This window comes from Schistocerca piceifrons, chromosome 1 (genome assembly GCF_021461385.2).
Source record: "Schistocerca piceifrons isolate TAMUIC-IGC-003096 chromosome 1, iqSchPice1.1, whole genome shotgun sequence".
Taxonomy (NCBI): domain Eukaryota; kingdom Metazoa; phylum Arthropoda; class Insecta; order Orthoptera; family Acrididae; genus Schistocerca; species Schistocerca piceifrons.
Window position 1 is genome coordinate 868302620 of NC_060138.1, and position 23896 is coordinate 868326515.

A 23896-nucleotide genomic window follows, 5' to 3' on the forward strand; every position below is an offset into this window, starting at 1 on the left:
TTTAATGTAGAGCCTGAGCAATATTTTTTTTTCAAGAAACCCTACCACATACACGTTGCTATACAGAAAACCATCAAGAAAGAAATACAATATATTTTGGAGTAGGTAGTAATTAAAAAAGCAATTAGTGAATTTAATAATCCCCTTGTTGTAGTACTTAAACATGAGAGTAGTGTCAAATTAGTGTTGGATACATGCCAGTTAAATGAAAACGTCCCCTAAAATGTGGATGAGTTACTGGACTAAAATGTCACACTTCAATGTACATAACATGTCAATACTGGACTTTGCCTTTTATGACAGAATCTCATTATATGCAGAATTTTTATGTGAGGGTGTTTGCTAGCAGCATAGAATAGTCCCCTTTTTATTAAATATTTCTGTGTGTGCATTTGTAAGAGCGATGACTCTTGTATTGGAAAAAGAACTATTAAAGCAGTTGACAATTTTTGTATATTATATACTGCAAGTAAAATTAGTTAGATGACTGGATACATGTTTGCCTACCATGCAGCAAGCCCGGGTTCGATTCCCAACCGGGTTGGAGATTTTCTCCACTCATGGATTGGGTGTTGTGTTGTCATTATCATCATCTCATCATCACTGATGTGCAAATTTCCCAATGGGATGTTCCCTGAAATAAGACTTGCAACCTGGTGGCCGAACTTCCCCAGACGTAACCTCCTGACCAAATGCCGCACGATCATTTCTTTTTTTCTTCCACTGTAAGTAAGTTCCATGTGCATTAGGGAAGAAAATAGAAAATATTAGTCTGCTAGACAGAGTACTGGAACCAATAGGAAAAGGTGGCATGAAGTTAGAAGAGACTGAATGTGTCAGAGACAAATTAAATTTCTTGAGCCACAAAATAAGCAGGGAATTCATATTACCAGATCCTTCCAAGCTGTCACCTATTGAGAAGTCTGAAGCAGCCAAGAATAAAAAGCATCTTAGATCTGTGTTTGGATTATTCGAGTTCTACCAATGTTTTGTAGGTGGTCAGTTGTTTCATGCACCATGCATGCACTGATTATTAAAAAAGGATACCGCTTGGGTTTGGACAAAACAGTGAAAGTCCACTTCTGAAGAAACAAAAAACTGTTTGATAAATAGTGTTATACTGCATCATCCAGATTTTGGAAAGCCAGTTTGTATGTCAGTTGATGCAAGTGGTTATGGTACAGCTGTATAGGTGTTTCAGATGGGAACAGTCATTGGCTGTGTGTTTGGTACGCAGAAGTTTGAACATTATTTCCTGAGTCACAAAGTGATTGTACATAGTGATCACAAGGTTCTTACATTCTTAAAAATGAACAAGATGAGACATGCAAGACTGACAAGGTGGGCCAAGTACCATCAGCAGTTTGACCTTGAAATTAGAAGTATACAGAGAAAGATAATCTGGTAGCTGATGTGTTACTGAGAAGTGCTGAATTGTGCAAGGAATCTGTAATTCCTTTGACAGAGAAGGGTGAGGTACAGACAATCTAAAATATGTCAGTAGAACCCAAATAATCCAGGGTGGATCTAAGTTATTTTACTTCTTGGTCACCTCAAACTTCTCAATGCTGAAGCTGAAGTGTTTAAGAAGACCAAAGAACAGCAAAGGTTGTCAGTCTCATATCCATCCCCACGTCCCCTCTCCCTCCCCCCAGACAGAAATAGTGTACCCATGTACATGTATAGGGAATAAATTCTGTGTACAAGTATGCGAAACTGTTTAAATGTTTGCAATGCAATACATAGGGTGGCTGGCACATTGACCCCATGTTGTTAATTCAAACCAGGGTCAGCATACCGCCCCATACCAGAATCAGTCACATTAACACATGAAGCTATTAGGGTGGGTTTTTTCAGTACTTGGTAGCTTGGAAGAATCTGTTAATATAGATACCCTGCTAATTTCATGGCCCAAGAAATTTAATTTGTTTTTAATGCATTCAGTCTTTCCTAGCTTTAACTTCATGTCTCTTTTTTCTATTGCTTCCAGTCTTACATGTTTTTTCCACATGGGACTTGCTAATGGTGTATTATCTACATAAATTGTCACCTGCTTTAACAGTTATTTTTGCAGTAACTTGTCCACACTTTGGGAGCAGTCACACACTTTCTCATTGCCACTTCATTTAACAAATGTGCATCCAACCCTAATCTGTTGCTTCCACCACTTTCATCCTGTACTTATTCAGCTAACCTGGCAGAAGTGGGATTTTTTCCACTAACCTCATAACCAATGAGAACATATACAAGTTCCAGACAACAAAGTTGAGTGCCAGTTACATCGCTGTCATGCTGCAGAATTTTACTGTGTAAATATTAGTTAAATCTATCCTGTTGCAGAATAGTTCATTCTGAATATTTTGCCAGTGAAAATAATAGTGGTTGTCAATATAAATAACATGGACAGCAAGCTGAAGTGGCATCTTTAAAAACATTGTGGGCACTAAACAGGAACTTGAACTTGGACACTGTTTCAAGTGTCTTAAGTTAAGTCCATGTCTAACAATATCTCACATTCCAATATTGTACTCTGTGAAATGAACTAACAGTGTTTACAACTATAATCAATTACACTGTAATTCTGCAAATAATGGCAGTCAAATATTTTCACATGGCTAATCTACCAGTGGCACTAGAAAACATTAAGCAGGAATTAGAGGAGGAGGATGAGACAGAATTACATGATACAACAGCAGAAACTCTTACATTACATCAATCAAGGGCAGAGCAAGCAGGAACAAGTTAGGTTAATACAGGGCAAACAAAATTGGGTCAAAGTGGAAGTAGTAAGGAATATGTTTGCAGGATGTATATTGCAAATTGTAAATAGATTACTGTTACATGTTTATAGAATCAAATGGTTGAATTTCCAAAGAACTTTGTGAAATTGGTGGCAAACTTTCGGAAACAGACAGAATGAGTTCTAAAATGACCAAGAAGACTTCAGTAGCAAAATCTAAAATAGTTAATGAACTAAATGCTCAAATTGCTAAATTTAAGCAAGTGTTAGGTGACCAAATAACAGCCATCAATAAACAGGTATGAAAACTAAATGAAAAAGTGAAAGTTATAGAGGAAAGGGTAACTGAAACAGAATCCAGAACTGATAAGATAAAACTGAAAGTGACTGATATATAAAAGTATCTTAGAAATGAAATGTTCATTGTAGAAACTGAAGTTAAGAGTGGAACTGAAATTAATAATAATCAAAACTTCATTTCACTAAAAATTTGAATGATAAAATTGAAGAGGTAAAGAAAAATGTAACTGAAGCAGATGAAGATTGAAAATCTAATGTAACTACACTACAAGAAAATGTTATTGTTGTTCAAAAAGAAATACAGTTATTACAAAAGCTTTCTGTAATTATGGGTACAGTAACTGATCCAATATGACTGCAAAGTTTCCCTGGGGATGGAAATTTTCTTTGCTAAAAGCTTTCTTGAGGAATATTTATCTTTGACCAACCACTAAGTTGTCAAATTTTCACATTTGATGATGTAGGGAGGGGTTTCTAAACAAGTTTTGATCTGAGGCGGAACTAGGATTAAGAGTGAGTTCCTAAACATGTCACGTTACAGACAGCAGAAGGAAGGCATGAAAGAATTTTCCAGAGCTCAGTTAAAGAGGATAGTTCATTTCAGTCAATGTTCTGGTGGGGTAACTTAGAATAGTGCCTTAAGATGGAGGTTGCCTGAAAGAGTACAATGGGGTTAGGACTGCAGACTTGATGACTCTATTGATCATTTCTTGAAGTATGTAGACAAGTTGGATATGGGATTTGAGACAACAACTAGAAAAATTTTTTGAATAAGTGAGAGGAAGTTGTGGACATAATAACTACAGTAATAATAGTAATAACTAAGAAGTTGTAGCAGTAATACCTGGAATTATTACCCAGAGAGACAACACATGCAAGGTTACTCGAAGTTCAATGTGCTTAGAAATGATAATAGATTGTTTGAAAATAGAGGCAGACCACATAAAGAGTACAATCAGCCACAACAACCCTTTAGACCTAATGATGGGGAGAATGGCTTGTTAAACAGCAAACCTCTCCATTGGCAGCCCAAAATGTGAGAGCTTACAATAATGTTAATGCAGGGACCACTGATAATGATCAATGTTTAAATCAGAATTCTGATAATAATAGAGGTGTACCAAGCAAATACAGTTGCCATTGGTGAAGAATGTTAGAGTGGGATAAGAAAAGAACACTTAACCACAGCAGTAAAGAAACACTGTTTGACAAGTTATGTTTAGAAGAACGGGTTTACACAATTTGTTCAGCCAAGAATTTGGGGATGGACTAGAAGGTAAAAACGGTGGAGAAGTATGTATATATTAGCAGAAGTATGAGGACAAGATATATATAACAAGGTAACTGACATTTTTCTGAAGGGTAATACTATAAATGAAGATATTGGAGAGTTGAAAAGTGCAGACGAAAAATAAGTGAGCTGTTTTGTTAGCTTAAGTGAATATATGTTAAAGGATGACGAAAATTAAGTTTCGGATATTGTGAAACTTTGAGATGTTATGGGGAGCTTTAAAGAAGATTTCAGTTACCTGAAAACTGCATGTTGGAAATGGCTGAATCATGGAATCATGGAAATGGGGATGAAGACAATTTATATACAGAACAAAATTCACAGTTTGTGAAAACAGTTGGTGCTATGGGAAAAGATTAAAGGTTTCTTTACAGTATTTGAATGAGTTTTAGTATAATTACTTGCACCATGTTTTCCTGGGAAAAATTGGCAGCAAAAAATAAATAAATAAATAAAAATTTACACACACACAAGACAGTGGAAAAAGTATCAAGAGGTATTTTGTAACTACTTTACAGAAAGACAGTAATAGAAAGTAAAATTCAATTAATGTAGAGACTCTGTTTGAAAATGGCAGTGGAGAGATGAAAGGTCACAGTTCTGAAGAAAGTATCAAACTGATTAAGCGAGTAGCATATGTCAGTGGATGATACAGCATTGATTTTGATGACATGGAAAGAGATTTATTAGAAGAAACTGCGCATAAAGCAACCTGTAAGTTAGTAGGAAGCCCTTTTGTCAATATAAAAGTTGGAGCGTGGAAGGGAAAGTATCTGATGGTCTCAGGGAATAAAATCTCTGGGATACCAGAAGTACTCTGAAAAGAACTTATTTAAAGGACCAGATCACATCAAAATATCAATGATGAGAGTGAAGGCTAAGAGAGCTATAGGTAGACACAGAAAACAAAATAAATATCAAGCACTGCTTATATTTTATACCAGTGAGTCAGTGCTTAACCCTCTGCACACCAAGCTAAAACACTTTCATGGTATACCAGGAGGGTGGACCAGGGAACCCACAAAGCAAAATGCACTGTTAGATGTGGTAAATCTACAGAAACAAAAATAATCACATAGAATAACAAAGTATTGGAAAAAGAATAATCCTCTACACTGTCAATGTTATGAAGATATAATGTACCTCAAGTGTAGTAATAAAAAAATTATGTAAATTATTATTTCTTTTTCAAATATAGTATCTATTGGTAATTACACACTTTTCAATTTGAATCACTGCAATTTTTGCACACTTTTTCCATTTTCACAACTAGCATGTTCACTACACACAAACAAATACTGTTTGCCACATTTTGGTTTCCTCTCATCTGTCTTTTTGCTAGGACACAGTTTGTAAACGTCCACCACTGCCAACACTTGCAGTGGTTCAGTTAAACTTGGCTACTGTGTCAATGGACTTGCATCTTCACCAAACAATAATGACTTCATTGATGTTCTTCTGTTTGTGACATTTTGTTCTAATTCTACATTCTTGGCTTGTCATATGGCTTTATAAATTCATGTCCTAGGCTTAGCAAATATTTTCTCCTTTTGCTGAATGCAAAAGCCTTCCAGTTAGGATTTTCTGTTTTCCAAATAAAGTAGGCATTAATGGCTACTGTATCAGTCATGTTCAAGAATAGCAGAAATGGCCATAGTCATATTACATGAATACTTATTTATCACCTTGTCCATTTTTCTGTGCTGTCATCATGATGTTCAGAACTCAAAAGGATTACTGCCTTGTTCTTTTAGGCATGTATGATACTAAGACTTTTTGAAAATTGTGGTTTCAGTGGTACTGGTTGAAGTTCACATGTTGTTTCAAGCTTGTTTTCTCAAGGGGACCAGTCAATGTTAGCCCTTGTTTCAGGAGCTCCTGTGCAAGTGGAACACTACTACAAAAGTTTTCTGTTGCAAACACCATATCCAATTCCTAAAGGAGATGCAAGCCCCACTACAAATCTAGCACCTTGATTCTTTTCCATAGATCCTTCTTTCCCTGTGTAAACCTGTAATTTGAAGGCATAGGAAGATTCAACATTGCAGAGGGCCCAAATCTGTATGCTGTATCTATCTTGATTTCATGTAAACCCTAAATGGATGTTTCCCTAGGAAAGCTATCAACTGCTGATCCACTGTCCAATAGCTACTTGGATAATAGTCTAACAGCATTCCTATTAGAAAGATGTAAATATTTCTCTAAATGCACCAAATTTGTCTATATGTCTCCATTCCTCTCTTGCGGTCATGTTGTCATATGTGATGTAAGATAGAAGTTCAGAAAACGTATTTCGCAGAAATGAAGCTTGAAATATTTTCCTTTAGGGCACAGTGTTTGTGCACCATAACATAGAAAGTTGTTCTCATTTAACTTTTAGTGCTACCATAGTTACAAGGAGCCCTATGAAATGAAATATTTCTGTTGTACTTGTTGGCATCCACTTACGATTGTTAGAAGGATGAGTCACTTTTCATATATTATAAACTGTCTCTGCTTTGCATATTTTACAGCTTTGTCAACTATTTTAGATGTAATGACCAACATGAAAGTCTCCACAATCAGAGACACAATCCTGGAAGTAATTGTGAAACCCCTAGGTTTAGGCAAAGTACCTTGTTTCTAACACCTACTTGGGTTTTTGTACATTGAATGCCATATCATTCCACTTTTGTTAGTGTATGTAGGTCTCTGTGGCCTTAGAATCACATTAATCAACTTTTCATTGTCCCTTACTTTAATAATATCTTCAATCATATCCTTTGTTTGTGCATTGTCTTCTATTTCTGGACAGGCAGACTACACATTACTGTCTCCTAAATATGCTTCTGCATCTGTTATTTTCATTACTTCTTCTACATCTCATTCACCATGTAAATCAAATTTCTTCAGTAAATTCAGATTTTTAGACATGTTTGTTTCACGACACAGTGTGCTATAGTAACAGAACTGAAGGAATTGACTATCAGTGAAAAATATGTGATTGAAAATTAATATACATAACAATGCATTAAAATTTAAAACATTCATTTCACACCTGTACCAACACAGCTTTCTACAATATACAATATATGTGTATTATCATCTCATGTGGAGTCGCAGGTTGGGTAATGATAGGACCCCAATAAAAATTGCAATTATTATTCAGTATGTAGATACTGTAACACTGGAACACGTGAGGCAATACTGACCTTACGACTTATCTTAGAAGAAAGATTAAGGAAAGGCAAACCTACGTTTCTGACATTTGTAGACTTAGAGAAAGCTTTTGACAATGTTGACTGGAATACTCTCTTTCAAATTCTAAAGGTGGCAGGGGTAAAATACAGGGAGCAAAAGGCTATTTACAATTTGTACAGAAACCAGATGGCAGTTATAAGAGTCGAGGGACATGAAAGGGTAGCAGTGGTTGGGAAGGGAGTAAGACAGGGTTGTAGCCTCTCCCTGATGTTGTTCAATCTGTATATTGAGCAAGCAGTAAAGGAAACAAAAGAAAAATTCGGAGTAGGTATTAAAATCCATGGAGAAGAAATAAAAACTTTGAGGTTCGCCGATGACATTGTAATTCTGTCAGAGACAGCAAAGGACTTGGAAGAGCAGTTGAATGAAATGGACAGTGTCTTGAAAGGAGGATATAAGATGAACATCAACAAAAGCAAAACGAGGATAATGGAATGTAGTCGAATTAAGTCGGGTGATGCTGAGGGAATTAGATTAGGAAATGAGACACTTAAAGTAGAAAAGGAGTTATGCTATTTGGGGAGCAAAATAACTGATGATGGTCAAAGTAGAGAGGATATAAAATGTAGACTGACAATGGCAAGGAAAGTGTTTCTGAAGAAGAGAAATTTGTTAACATCGAGTATAGATTTAAGTGTCAGGAAGTCATTTCTGAAAGTATTTGTATGGAGTGCAGCCATGTATGGAAGTGAAACATGGACAATAAATAGTTTGGACAAGAAGAGAATAGAAGCATTTGAAATGTGGTACTATAGAACAATGCTGAAGATTAGATGGGTAGATCACATAACTAATGAGGAAGTATTGAATAGGATTGGGGAGAAGAGAAGTTTGTGGCACAACTTGACCAGAAGACGGGATCGGTTGGTAGGACATGTTCTGAGGCATCAAGGGATCACCAATTTAGTATTGTAGGGCAGTGTGGAGGGTAAAAATCGTAGAGGGAGGCCAAGAGATGAATACACTAAGCAGATTCAGAAGGATGTAGATTGCAGTAGGTACTGGGAGGTGAAGAAGCTTGCACAGGATAGAGTAGCATGGAGAGCTGCATCAAACCAGTCTCAGGACTGAAGACCACAACAACAACACCATGTAGATAAATTTACTTAAAAAATTGAATGGTGGTAGTATTTAGTACAAAAAATTGAACAATGTCACATGGTCTGAAAAATATAAATTACTAAAATATAAACTAGCTCTGAAAGAATCAATGATCTGTTTCATAAATTTCAGTGTATAAACTAATTGACCAGTCTGGATCAACTACAGAACTCTACCAAATACCTTTAGCTCCTGAGTCAGGGAATTACACAACTTTCTTGTACAATGGAAAATGTTACCAATGTCAAGTTATTCCATTTGGACTGACTGGTTCACTAGCAACATTCATCAGACCTTTGGTCTCTGTGTTAGGGCAGCTCTTGAGGTCTAAATTAACAATCTATGTATGTGATATTGCTGCATGTAGTCAGAACTGGTAAGTCCATTACTGGCTCATAAAATTCTATGTTCACCTTTTGAAAACATCATAATCTAGTCACGTATTTTATATTTGAAAATTTTGAAAAAAAAATGTTAATTGATTTTAATTATTTCTTATACCACATTCTGCAATTGCACTAAATTTTACAGTAAATTTTAAGCCAAAAATGTATGTCCAAGTAGTCAATGTGTGTTGGCGCAACAAATGTCATTTTCATATTTTCAGATTCAGGACCATTCTTACATGTCAATATATCTTTAAGAAGTAGGTTGGTGAATAAAAGTCTAGGTAAACTGATTAAATGTAAATTTTTAAGGATTTTTTGTAGTGGTCATGAAGCCCCCCTCTCCTTGGTGTACACATTAAGGAAAATGTGTTGGTATTGATAAGATCAAGCTAAAGTATAGTTTCACATTCTTTGTAGTGCTTCGAGAATTTTGAAGTAAATTCTAGAACCACTCAGCCTTCCACCATTTCGAACACCTGATATTTTAGAGGGAGGTGAGGGAGGTGGGAGGTGAGTGGGAGAAACGAATATGCCTTAATGCACGTTGCCTATTTGTATGTGCAGGGGAAAAAAAATAATTGGACCCAGCAGCCGAACTGTTGCAGACAAGTACCTGCTGTATATTCCACAGTCTCCATGTACAGGTCAAGAAGAACAAGGAAACTTTATGTAGTATTCTGTGCTTTTTAGTGTCTCTGTTGTGTGCAAAAAAAAAAAAAAAAAAAACTAATGAAGAACTGAATATAAATTTCTATGTTCACTCATGTATTGGACTCATTTAAGACTAGAGACTTTTGAATTACTTCAAGTTTTGGATATGAATGAAGTAAGACAAATGTCTGCTATTTGAATATGTGTAAATGAGTCTAATGTTTAAGGAATAAGTTAGCTTGCAGAAGTTAATGTCTGTGAAAGTTGAAAATATACAGTGATTGAACTGAAAAGTATTTTACGAGTATGAAATTATTTCAAGGAAAGAGAAGTATTTTAATAAATTCCTTTAACCAGCTATAGTCTTCAGAGAAGAAGCTTTTGGGAGATCAACATAGCTAATTACCCCAGAAGAGGATTGGCTACACACAACATGTAAGTTAATTGAATTGAGAGACATGCCTGACTTGCAACCCAATACAACACTGTCTCTTGTCGTCTGAAAATGTTAGATCTTGACACATAATTTATATCAAGAAACTAATTAATTTTCATAAGATACACTGATTTTGTTTGGCAATTGCTGTTGAGTTGACTGTGATTGTAACAAGAGGCAAACCAATGCTTTTCATTGACGCTGGGTGTCTCATGAAAGATGTGATAAGCTCTATTTGTTTGGCCTGTTTCCAGTTATGCAATGAGAAAATGAAGTCACAAATATCTACTGAAACACTTGAGAAAGTGCACCTGATGACTCTTGGGAGAGACACCTAGTGTGTGTGTGTGTGTGTGTGTGTGTGTGTGTGTGTGTGTGTGTGTGTGTGTGTGTGTGTGTGTGTGTGTGCGTGTGCGTGTGTGTCCCAAGAGTCGTCAGGTGCATTTTCCTGGGCGTTTCAGTAGATATTTGCAATATTGTATTTGCATTATCTAGCCAGAATTAACTCAAATAAATTGTGTTCATCATTTTGTTTATGCAATGTCCAGTGTCAATAAAAAGCACTGGTTTGTTTCCCACAAACAAAATTATTTTTGAGATGGAATTCTACATGCCAACTCTATAGAGAGGTCCCAGATCAGTCTAGGTGATGTTTGTTTTATTGATAGATATTAACAGCGACAGTAAGACATGAAGTACTTTGGCAGTGACTCAGTAGTGCTTGATAATAGCAGACACCCCAGGCAAGGGCATTAGTGTTGATGCTGGAGCACTGGTTATTTGCTATGTTTTACTGTCTCTGATAATATACATTGATAAAATGTATGCTATGTTTTACTGTCTCTGATAATATACATTGATAAAATGTATCACGCAAGACAAATCTGGGAGCACTATATCTTTTGGGCACGTAAAACTCCCCTTTAAACATCATATATTGTGTAATGGGAAACAAACCGACACTTCCTAGAAATTCTGGGTGTTCCATGAGGAAAGTGATGAGCAGTATTTGTGTGGACTGACTCCATCTACACAAAGAGAAAATGAAATTGCAAATATCGACTGAAACACCAGAGAAAATGTGCCTGGTGGCACATAGGAGAGAGATCCTGTGTGTGTTTGTGTGTGTGATGTAAGCTGACTTTGATCCCTTTATCTCTGAATAGTGTTAATAATATCTTCTTCATATTCTTACGTACTACAACCTTTCTCCTAAATCCTAGGAACTTACGAGATTCTGGATATGGATCGTAATATATGTAATAAACAGTTCCCAAGTTTTCTATACACACATATATTTTATCATCCCCAAATCCAGACTGAGCCGTCTGAAGAAATGAAAGCTTGAACACATGATGGGTCGCACTCTTGTGGCAGGGACAAGCTTTGCACTATCTTGACGTTGAGTTCGTCGGTGAGGGTTGGATCTGTGCTGTCGGTGAGCAGTACAAGCACACAATTATCTAACACAATAATCGACATGTTGTCAACTCAGTTAGGTGGTATGTTGCAGCGCAAAACGAAAGATGGGGCATCCGCGTCTCTAGTACCTGAAATGTCTTCAATACCTGTGAATGGGGATGATGACAACATGCCTCAGGAACCTGCAAACTGTGGTGGTGAATCATTGGACAGAAAAAGCCCAACCTTAGGTTGGAAGGGCTCGTTAATGGGTTTGTCAAAAGAACATGTGCTTGGGCAGTCTGACTGGGATGGCAGAGGGGTGTCAGAGTCTACAAAGGCAGGCTTGAGCCTGTGCAGAGAAACAGTTTGCGGATGATCTTTTATCATAATGTCGAACATTGTCTTGCCCCTCCAGAGTACTTTGAAAGGGCCGAGGTAAGGGGATTGTAAGGGTTGTCTGACAGTCGTCCCTGAGCATGACGTGTGAGCAAGAGTTGAGTGCAGTGGGCACGTAAGTGTCAGGTGGGGAAGGGTTGACAGGTGGGTGTAGCCGGGTGTTTCTAAAGTCGGCACGCATCCTTCTAATAAAGTCTGGGAAGGAGGGGGAATCCCCAGGACCTTGGGGAATAATTAGTATCCCAGGTAAAACTGGTTTTTCGTCAAAAATGAGCCGGCTGGTGTGGCTGAGCGGTTCTAGGCACTTCGGTCTGGAACCGCGCGACTGCTACGGTCACAGGTTCGAATCCTGCCTCGAGCATGGATGTATGTGATGTCCTTAGGTTAGTTAGGTTTAAGTAGTTCTAAGTTCTAAGGGACTGATGACCTCAGATGTTAGTCCCATAGTGCTCGGAGCCATTTTATTTGAATCAAAAACGAATTCGGCAATCGTCCCATGTAAATCTGGTTTAAATGTAGAACGTAGTCCCAGCAACACCCAAGGAAGTGCCTCAGACCAGAGACAATCATGGCACCTGAGTGCAGTTTGAATTGTGTGGTGCCATTGTTCCACCAAGCCATTGCTTTGCAGGTGGTAGGCTGTTGTATGGATCTTTTTAATACCGCAAAGAATACAGAAAATCAAAAAGGTGCAGATTTGAACTGTCGACCCTGGTCAGTTCTGATGGTGGATGGACAGCCAAACCTAATGATCCAAGAAGAAACAAAACCTTTGGCCACAGTTTCTGCTGTGATGTTGGGTAAGGGGACAGCTTCCACCCAACAAGACATTTGACCTATTGTGGACAGGATTTACCTGTGGCCCTCCGACGAAGGCAGGGGACAGATAAGGTCAATATGTACATGACGGAAACATCCCTTAGGGATGTCAAACTTGCCGAGTGGTGGAGAGGTGTGACATCCTATTTTGTTTTGTTGACAGGAAATGCAGCTGCATGCCCATGTTTGACAGTCCCATTTCACATCTTTCCACACAAAATTCTTGGTGACGAGGTGAGTGGTGACTCATATGTTGTGGTGGGCAATATTATTCGAGGTGCCGGAAACCTGTCCGCACAGCATGGGCAGGAACAAAGGCCACAGAATGCCCACAGAAGAGTCGAACCACACTTCATCAGAAATGCCAGGGAACTTAGCCTTGGTGAACACTAGCGAAGACTGTGGGTCCATGAGCAGAACCTGAGTGCCCTTGTCTGAAGCCTGTAGAGCAGCGAGGTCAGATAAATCAACAAAACTTGAAACGACATTGATCTGCGAGAGGAGATCAGCGGGGATGTTCTCCATGCCTTTGATATAGCGTATGTCCATAGTAAATTGAGAGACCAGGTCGAAGTGGCAGAAATGTTGGGAGGAAGGATCCTTTGGTGGGTTGCAGAAGCTGTCTGCCAGCAGTTTGTGATCAGTAGGAATGAAGAAAGGACGGGCCTCAACGTCAGTGCAAAAATGTTTGATAGCCTCATACACCACCAGAAGCTCTCTATCAAAAGCAGAATATTTCTCTTGTGCTGAAGACAATTATTTGGAGAAGAAACAAAGTGGTGAAACTGTGTCACTCCAACTGCAATGTCGCTGGCGTCGGTAATGGTGAACAAATCAGCAGATGGATCCGGGTGGGCGAGTATGACTGCATGAGCTAAAGCTGTTTTAAGAGCCATGAAAGCCTCTATCATGGGTTCAGTCCAACAGATTGGTTTCACGCCCGACGTTTGTTTGCTGGAGAGCGAGTCCGTCAGTGGGGCCTGCACGGTGGTGGCAGAAGGTAGATGACGGTGGTAGTAATTTATAGTTCCTAGGAAACATCTGAGTTCTTTGTACATAGCTGGGGGTGGCAATGATGTGACAGCCTGCCCGTGGGATTTGGGAGGTTGTATTCCGTCTGCGGAGACAGTGTAACCCAGAAATGTCACAGAAGACTGACGCAATTGGAAATTTTGTTTGTTGACCTCGACACTGTTGGATGCCGAAGTTGGAGGACCTGAGTTAAATGATCTTCATGGTCTTCATTTTATTTGCTAAAAATGAGTATGTCATCCAGGTATGTGAAGCAGAACTCAAATCATCGTAAGACTGGGTCAATGAAACGTTGCCACATTTGTGCCACATCCTTTAAACCGAATGGCATGAAGTTGTACTGGAACAAGCTGAGCAATGTGATGATCACAGTCTTTGGAATGCCTGCTGGCGGTACAGGAATCTGGTGATAAGCACGTTTGCAGTCAATCACACTGAAGAGTGTGGTGCCCGATAACAGATGAGTGAAATCATTTATTTTTGGCTCGGGGTAATTGTCCATGACTAGTGGTGGCTCTGAGCACTATGGGACTTAACTTCTGAGGTCATCAGTCCCCTAGAACTTAGAACTACTTAAACCTCACCACCCTAAGGACGTCACACACATCCATGCCCGAGGCATGATTCGAACCTGCGACCATAGTGACTGTAGCGCCTAGAACCGCTTGGCCACTCTGGCTGGCATTGTCCATGACAGTCGACCATTTAAATGTCTGTAATCACCACACATTCGAAAAGAACCATTATTTTTGGTGACAAAGTGAATTGGTGAAGACCAATTGCTGTCCGATGGCTGTAGAATGCCTGCCTCCAGAAGTTCATTAATTTGCTGCCGGGCCGTGCGCAGCTTAATGGGGTTGAGGCGTCTAACCTTGTGTCTTATAGGAGGGCCAGCAGTGGTAATTATCTTGTGTGTCATCCCGTCAGTGACAGAAAAGACTGAGAACTGCACACGAGGCTGAGTAATGTTCTGACATGGAGTTTTGGGACGAGTGGGGCTAGATGAGGCATAGCCGTAAGTGCGAGTGGGAAAAAGCAGCATGAAAGTCACATGCCTATTACACAAGCACAGTGTGCGCTTCTTTGTAGAGGTCAGCTGTACACACAGCATGGAACAGAGTGGGGCACACAGCGACTGTCTGTTTTTAACTTTGCCTTGGGTAACCGGCAATGGGTGAGAGAGGCCCTGGCATCGCTCGAGGTAAAGCGATGGCCGACGAGTTGCTTGGCCAGCATGTGGGAGAGGGGGAATGTTTCTCAACAAGAGGGGCAGCTGCCTGCATAGTGGGTGTGGTCCAGCTGTATGAGTGATTGTTATCAGAGACGCTGCTTGAAACACAAGGCACTGCGTGTAGTGGGCACTTGGGCGGTATGGAGGTTACTGAACACAAATCGTTACATGCAGTGAATGTTTTTGAACTAACCTGATATGTGTTCGAACTGATGCTTGGCAATGAAGTTCGATCCGGTGAAGTAACTGCGGACTGTAGTTTCAACAGGGAGGTACAAGCCACAGTGAGCTCGTTATAAGTGTTAGCAATGTGTTGTTTCAGCTCGTCATTCTCCAGGTGGAGGTGCATCGCTGAGTCATATTCTGAAAGTAGGTTAGTGACAAAGGTCACAATCTTGCCTGTGAGGGCAGAACACTCGTGAACTAAATCCCATGTTGCGGCAGAAATGGAACGAGGAGTATGGGTGCCGGAGCATGGTATCTGAGTGTTAGACAGGTGGTGTAACACTGAATACTGGACTAGGTTCAGGGAGAGCTTGTAATGGAACAAAAAATCCATAACAAGAATACATAATAAACAGTTCCCAAGTTTTCTACATACACATATATTTTACCACAAAGACTGATATGCATGAACACTTCATGAAGTACAAAGGCAGACTGAATTAAACAGGGTGGCTCGTCAGAGCAATTAATATTCTGAAGATTGTAATTTGTATGGTCGATGTGACATATTGAATACCATTTTCATCATTTCCTTACATGCTGTAACCTTCTGATAAACCTATGAGCTAAACTGAAGGGAATTGTACCATCCTAACACCGAAGTTTATTTCTCATTGAACAAATGTGATCTCAGAGTTCCTTATTTAAATTCATTCGTGGATAAAATCTTAATTTTTCAGCCATTTTTCAACTAAAAAGTTACCATAAGATACTTTTTATGTAGTTAAGACAATCTGTGTTCTGTAGCTGAACTAGGATTTCATGGATTTATGGCAAAATCTTGTATCTTGGGAAATCAAAATGAAGTTGATGCACCATCCAACCAACCAAGAAAGAAGAGAACAAAGGAAGATACACAACACCAGGAATTGTGAAGATTCCAATGCCATTGCCTCAAAAAACTGTAAATGCCCAGGAGGGGTGAATGACAATACACATGAAGAAAAACAACACTTCCTTTGTATGAAGGAACAAACAATCAACATAATGCAAACTGAATATCTAACATGATACTCCTTATACAAAGTCAGACTTTTAATATCAATTTAAATAGTTACTACCTTTTTGAATGTTGCATTTCACAGCTTGTATTTCCAAGATACAGCAGTCACATTATTAATCTATGCACTCATTTACACTTGTTAGCTGCAGTACAGAGATTGTAAGATAAATTTACCAATTTTAAGTAGCATTTAACATGGTAGTGACAAGAATAAAATAGTTCTAACTTAAATCTGGGCAAATTTGTTAGAATTCCATCCACAGCGGAATATGAATGGAATCCTATTGTAACATTTAACACACGATATTGATACTTTCACTTTATAATTGGTCATTGAGCAACAAAACTCAATTGCCTAGGTATTGAGAAATCCAATGTTTATTTTTACACTCATGCTCATAACAGGAACAACAACTTCTTCTAAACTATTTGAGATGCTGACATGCACTTACTGATATAATAGGTGAATTAATTTCTTCCAGTTAATAATATCTGATCACAAGCAAAAATCCTTGCATGACTGACACTCCATAATAATGCTGTACTAATAAAGAGCAAATAAATTTAATGGGCAGTCATTCTCTATATATTCTCTAAATAACAATAAAAGTTACCGAAACAAGGAAGAAACATTGAAATTCAAAAACTACATAATTTACAAAATGTTCTATTACAAAATCATTTATCTTCCTTGAAATTTATGTGTCATTAGAAAGCTCAGGTCCTGGAAAGTATAGAAAAATTTTCACTTTCCATCAAACTTACTGTATTGATACCTATTTTAAATGAGTAACTGTAACAATATATCATCAAAACACAATTGATTCATCTTTATGTGAAAACTGAAATTCCATGTATGTTCTTAAGGTGTTAAAATAATTGAACAGCATCAAAAAAATCACAGCTTTAAGTACCAGTAGCTCAAAATCATAATGTTGCCAAGGAAGTCCAGAATTTTTCTCTAATCAAATCACATGAACTGTTAACAAATGAAATCTTAAAAACATAGCCTATTTTCACAGTTAACATTATTTAATTTATTTACAAGAAGCAGTCATATCTGTTCTGTTTTTCACACCAATATTGTTTTTTTGATGAACAGCTGTGTAAGAAAGTGGCACTATAAGAGATAATTTGATACTGGAAGTTTTCAAAGACTTTAAAACTTTCTAAAGTAAAGCTGGCTTGCAATGTGCAAAAACTTGAGTGGAGACATGTTTCTATCAAGATGTCTCAAATGAGTTAGTGTAGAATGCATGCACTGGGTAGCTGTTAAACTATCAGTGAATAAATGAAGATATTTACCACTTATATTCCACTTATTTAAGAGACAATAGAGGACCGCAAAAACCTCTATACTACATGGAACATTGAATCTGAGGGAACACAAGCAATGATACAAGGTGAAGAAGAACAACACAATGAAAGTTAAGTTAAGAAACATTCATTTTATACAGTTTCAGGTAAGTCTGCAGAAATGACTTAGGAGAGCACCTATGAGTTCCATACAATAAAGCTGTGTGTCAGTTACAATACTTATCACTAAAAAAATCCCATTACAGTAAGAGCTCTGAATACACAAGGTTTTTAGTGAACATACTATACGAAATTATATTTCTCAGCAACTAAAATCAAGTTTTTAAATTAGGAACAAATACCATCACTGATTTATAAAACTGCTCTCACAAATGATATTTCAAAACTAGTTTTTTCTCTTCACTGTGGCTTCCACAAGGCTTTACAGTAAAGAACAGCTACAAAGTAATATATGGGATTTTGCCATTTTGTAGGGAAATCAATCATCAGCTGAATGAAAGAAAAAAAAGAAAACATATTTTTTGTTTTGCTAATAAGCTAATAAGAAAAGGTAAATTTTAAAGTCTCTTACTTCAAAAAATATATATAATTAGAAAACTTACATTCTTAAGTCGTTCATTTTCTCCTTTCAATTTCTCAATCTCATCCAGCAAATTCTGATCCTGTGCACCTGTTTGTTGCTTTGCTGCATCCAGTTCCTAGAAACACAATTATCAAATGAAGAAGCAGCAGAATACAGACATAAATTTAAACATAACTGTGTTTCTTCAGAATGTGTCATCATTTTCAATTAAAGTACATGAAATCCAAATCCTTTTATTAAGTTATGAAATGCTTTGTAAGAAAGCAATGGCTTGATGGACAAATGCATTTGAATACTGATCCCAAATTTTACATTGGGTGTATATCTTTTCCTATAAGTTTATTAACAATGTATCCTTGTTTGAGTCGTTAATTCACTAATTATATCTTCTCTTCAGTAAGGCCAAGAGCATGTATTATGTCACAATATGACATTATGCAGTGAATAATTCCAGGAAAATGCAAATCATTTATTTAGTAACCTCCTTCTTTACTACAAGCTTTTTTGGCTCTAGCACCATTCCCAACTAAACATCTGGTTGGAATAGATACACTTATTGCATCAGTGAGCAACTGTTAATTGGCTATTTGTTGCTAGATCATTTTAACTGGGTAAGTTTTGTTTATACAGAATATTTTCATGAGCATTCATTGTGATGTTAATAAACTCTTCAAAAATTGTATTAGTTAATACTGCCTGAATGGCAGTGAGTATTTAAATTAACTTGCCCAGCAATAAGCATACATGCTGCATCTCCAAGAGCCAAAGATATCTTCAACAAAATTGGTTATTTATGTGAATGCAAAAACCATAATTAATGTTACAACAGGTCTTCCTGCCAGACATTTTATTGTGATTTACCAGCACTTGGTATATTCATACACATCGATCACTCTATGGCTAATCTAATTTTGAGATGCTCATATTTTACATAACACACTACATGAAATTACATTTCTCAGTAACTGAATCAAAACAGAACATTTGTGACCATGTCATCTTAAACCAATGGCATCACTGGAAGTGGATAAGATAGGGCATTTTCAACGCACATTACTCTCCCAGCCATTGTTGGGTTTCATGACTGGAACTGCTACTTCTCAGTCAAGTAGCTCCTCAGTTCACCTCACAAGGGCTGAATGCACCCCACTTTCCAACAGCAGTTGGAAGACCAGAACAGTCGCCCATCCAAGTGCCAGCCAAGCCAAACAACACTTAACTTCGATGATCAGGTAGGAACCAGTGCACTGTAGCATGGTCCTGTCATTTGCTAGTGAGCTAATAAGATAATGTCAGTTTTAATATGTCACTCTAAAAAAAAGTTATAATGGAGAAAACTTACATTTTTAAGTCTTTCATTTTCTTCCTTCAGTTTCTGGATATCAGCCAGCAAATTCTGATCCTCTGCACCTGCTTGTTGTTTAGCTGCATCCAGTTCTGCTCTCAGAGACTGCAGCTCCTACAAACGAAATTGTCATAAAACTAAGTATAAGACAATAGAAGTGAATTTAAAGATAACTGTGTTCTTTAAGAATGTATAATTGCTTTCAATTAAAATACATGAAAACCAGATCCTTTTATGAAGCTACAAAACATAGTTGAAAAGAGCATTGGCTTGATGATCAGATAAAGTTGAATACTGAAACTTCCCAGCAGATTAAAACTGTGTGCCAGACCGGGACTCAAACTTGGAACCTTTGACTTTCATGGAAAAGTGCTCTGGCATCTGAGCTACCCAAGCACATTTCATGAGCAATCATCACAGCTTCAGTTCTGCCAGTACCTTGTCTCCTACCTTCCAAACTTAACATAAGCTCTTCTGTGAACCTTGCAGAACTAGCACTCCTAGAAGAAAGGATATTGCAGAGACATGGCATGGCCACAGCCTATGAGATGTTTCCTTTCTCCCAGGAGTGCTAGTTGTGCAAGGTTCGCAGAAGAACTTCTGTGAAGTTTGGAAGGTAACAGATGAGGTACTGGCAGAACTAAAGCTGTTATGAAGGGTTGTGAGTCATGCTTGGGTAGCTCAGATAGTAGAGCACTTGCCCATGAAAGGCGAAGGTCCCAAGTTCGAGTCTAGGTCCAGCACACAGTTTTAATCTCCCAGGAAGTTTCGTATCAGCACACACTCTGCTGCTGAGTGAAAATCTCATTCTGGAAACTTGAATACTGTTCCAAATGTTATATTTATGGATGTTTTTATGTATAAGTTTATTACCAGTGTAAGATAAATTGAATTCACAAATCATAATTACATTACATAGTAAGGAGTACCTTCAAAGATATCAAGATTCTCTTTCATAATCCACAGAGAATGAATGGATCAAAACCACGTGATTAACTAGCAAGGTATGCTGAATAGTTTTGTAGCTTTATTTCAGCATAAGTTGGTATCCTTATTACTCACCATCAGAAAAAAAAATTATTGTTGAGTGTAGCAGTGTTATAAAGAAAATGACTGTGACATCTAAAATAAATTATGACTTTCTACACAGCAAGCACTTCACACAGCAGCATATAACAGTAAATACAATGCACAGAAACAATACAGTTATTAAGGAAATGCAAGCTACAAAAACACAGCTTACAAGTGCAAAACATAGTTTGAGAAATAAAGGAATTGAATTATAAAATTAAAGAAATTTTTGATTTTGCTTGAAATGGCACATGTGCTGCAAGCTTGATTGGTCTACACATGGGTAAGTAGGAGATTCAAGTAAAGATGTTCTCCATGCTTCACACAAACAGCCACTATGTATGGCAACAATGAGAAAAATAGAGATGAGGTACTATAGCTCAAAATATCAACAGAATGCATACAGCAATCAATGAAGGCGTAGAAAATAATCATAAAGGGATCAGGAATTTTTGAGGGAATGTCCACCAATGATGACCAGTCCTTACATCTGATACTAAAAAAAAAAGAATCTAAAATATAAGGTTTCCTGCAAAATAAGGGTAGAGATAAACTATTGAGTTTGTAGCAGTACCATACTGTAATCAAAATTTGAAATTAAAAATACTTTTAATATTGTGTACACTAATGTGGTGATATCGGACAATGGGTGGCAAAATTTCAAGTTAATAGTTTTGTTTGTATTGGATATGTTGAAGCAGATACCATATTTTTGAAACAGTGATCGAATGTTGGGATAGTAAATTTTGTAAGAGAAGAAGTGGAATTTTCAATTCCTGTGTCATCATATTGCTCAGAATATGTTAAAGATTTTACTTACAAGAAACTAACTAACAAAAACAAATTCTTGTTAGGTGTCATAGCTCCCCAGATGGTAATTTAAATGTGCACCTGGAAAAAATGTACATGGTGATTCAGGAGGAATGCCACATAATTTGCAAGGTGATTCTACATGTGAAAATAAACTGAAAAAGTCCAACACACATCCATGAATCATTATGAAGACAAGTGTGAGTATTACTTACTGAAATGCTGTATAGGCACTGTGGTGAACAGAATAATAGTGGAATAGATTACTGATTCATGAGAAAAAGTTCCCTGTCCATCTCAATCCACTTGTCAACATTTTGGTGGGTGTGTTGTGTTTCACATCAAACATAATCTTGACAGGCATTAATGTTGGCACCAACAACAGTGCTGTGAGTTGCAAGCTCATCACAGGTACTGTACACAACCAGTTTTAACCAGCTACATAAAAAGAAGTCTAATGGGGGTATGTCATGTGATCTGGCATGCCAGTTAATTGATCCACCATGCCAATTCTGCTGTTAAGGAAATGTGATATTCAGAAACTGGGATAATTATCTAGTACAGTGAATCAGTGATCCATCATGTTACACATATATTTGCCATTGTTGTTATAATATCACTGGTTTCCAAAAGTGTAGGTAGGTCTTCTATCAGAAAATATATGTATGCTGTGGTTGTCATGCTATTTGACAAAAAGGTAGGCCCTTGCAGCAGGTCATCAGGCATACCACACCAGATGTTCTATGAGAACATGTGTTCTAGTGTAATGGGGTTCACCATCATCTATATATGAGAATGTGTGTGTTCACGATACCATTGCTTGTAACTGTAGCCACAACTGTAAATAAAGTGTACTGCATGACTCACAAATTTGTTGTCTGCTTACAGAGTCAGTTGGATGTAGATGTTGTACAGGCTGCACATGAAAATGCTACAAGTCCTTGGAATGTAATGTATGACACACTCACTTTTGTGGAATATTGAGTTGACAAATACTGTGCCATGTACTGTTGGTGTGACTCGGTTGTACCATAGCAATAATGTCTTCCCTTTCCTCAATCGACTGGATGGCACACATTATGATATTAAAGTGTACACTGTGTAGTGCATCCAATGCATGTAATATTTGATGAACCCTGGAAAGTACCTGGACACAGGGGAAAGATCTCTGGTGTTCTGTTACAGCCAAACAGGCACTGCCAACACAGTAGCTGTACTAGACAACATGTCTGCATATCCTGCATTGTTTAATGCATGTGGCATCTTGGTATTCACAGATACAATGGACTGCTCAATTAAACAACATCTGAGCAGGACATACATAGGCCTCATGACTGCTCATTGATACAACCCGTGATTGCACACTAGGTACACTTGCAACTGTCACCTCTGAGTGAAGTCAGATTTCTATCATTTGTTGCAGAACCCCAACACCACTTGTAGAATGGATCAGTCATCTATATTACCATTATTCTGTCCACAATAATGCCAACATAGCATTTCAGTAAGTAATATTCACATTTGTCTTCATATGCATACATGAATGTGCATAGTCATCAACGCACTCTAGTTTCATAATGATCAAAACTCAGACAGAGATTCACAGGATTTGAAATTATTATGGCCGGCCAGTGTGGCCGTGCAGTTCTAGGTGCTACAGTCTGGAACCGCGTGACCGCTACGGTTGCAGGTTCGACTCCTGCCTCGGGCATGAATGTGTGTGTCCTTAGGTTAGTTAGGTTTAAGTAGTTCTAAGTTCTAGGGGACTGATGACCACAGATGTTAAGTCCCATGGTGCTCAGATCCATTTGAACCATTTTTTTCTTATTATTATGTGAAGTTACTCCTGAATCACCCTTTATTTTTGAAATATGAAAAACTGTATTTATTGATTTCAATAAAGGAATAGCAAATGTAAATGTGAACTTGAATTTATATAAAGATGATTTGACTCTCACAACTGTGGGTGGAGACTTTACATATATGACCCTTTTCTCTCGCACTTTATATTTATGGTGCATATACAGAAGGAATAGTACATCATGCAGCTACAGATGCTTTGAAAGGATGGACTTAAGACTGTTAACAATTTAAGTTGTAAAACTGCGAATTGAAACAAAAAAATGACATCACATATTCTCGTTCACTGGTGAGGAGAATCAGAAGAATGGAATGTAAAATAAAACTGTATAACTGATACACAAAACTGAAAAAATTAGGAAAACTTGCAAATGTTCCATGAATGTCTACATGGAAAGAACTGAGCAGATAGTAAATACTGTTGTATAAAAAGGAGACCACTCCCCAAAGAGCAGAAGCATTGAGTTGTCGGTAGGATCACACAAAAGAAAGAAAATGCAATACTTTTACAGTTATCCTTTTATGAGCTAGAGTGAAAAAATACACACTCAAACACTCACATACACTCACCTATGCAACTACATTGTGCTGGCTGGATTAACAGTGCCGAAGCTATTTTTTGCCAGGTGGATGTTTGTGATGGCGGTGGGGG